The sequence below is a fragment of the Echinops telfairi genome, unplaced genomic scaffold (genome assembly GCF_000313985.2).
Source record: "Echinops telfairi isolate 266 unplaced genomic scaffold, ASM31398v2 ScPeMD7_7424;HRSCAF=8462, whole genome shotgun sequence".
Classification (NCBI taxonomy): domain Eukaryota; kingdom Metazoa; phylum Chordata; class Mammalia; order Afrosoricida; family Tenrecidae; genus Echinops; species Echinops telfairi.
In genome coordinates, this window is record NW_022111324.1 from 86,818,348 (window position 1) to 86,819,096 (window position 749).

Consider the following 749-nt stretch of genomic DNA (forward strand, 5'->3'; position numbering starts at 1 on the left):
CATATTTCCATAGCTTCCAGACTCAGTAAAGACATTTGGGGGTGGTAGTCCATTAGTAGTTTTTCTGCTTTATTGAAGAAATCTGGATCTGAGCACTCGGTCTTTCTAGATCTCCCTTTATAGATGGTGCTTGCAGCTAAATCTTTGTTTCTATTTTTAATTATATTCATAAGATGTATTTCTAGAAGTTGCTGAGTTTTAAAAAAAGTCCCATTTTAAGGATTTGCACAGATGTTGTCTAATTGCCCTTCAGAAAAATCTAATTTATTTTATTCACTAGAAAATCGATAGTATTTTTACTTTTTGATTTATGTATCACTGATAAGAGAAACATTTTTCAAATTTCTTTAATTACTGAAATTAAACATTTTTTATTTTTACTATTCTTGTTCCTTATTATACATTATGCTTATGAACAAGCACAAGTCAAAAAGTATTGCCATTAAATAAAAATAAAACGTGAAGCAATTGCTTCTCAACATGTCTCCATCTAGGTTTATATAATTCTGCAGGTGATATTTCCATCTCTCTAGCTCTTCCACCAAAAATTCTACACTCTGTGATTTCTACTACATCAAAACAGCAGTGTGGCCACCTCAAGGGACTCAAGTCCGGTTCTTTTAGAATGTTCTTTGAGTTTGGGGATCAAAGACAAGAATGGATGGGAAAAGGTGTCCCAATGAGATTCTCCGAACACTTGCTGTCCTTGAAGCACGAGCAGGGAAATGGTCACGAGAGAAAGAAATCTC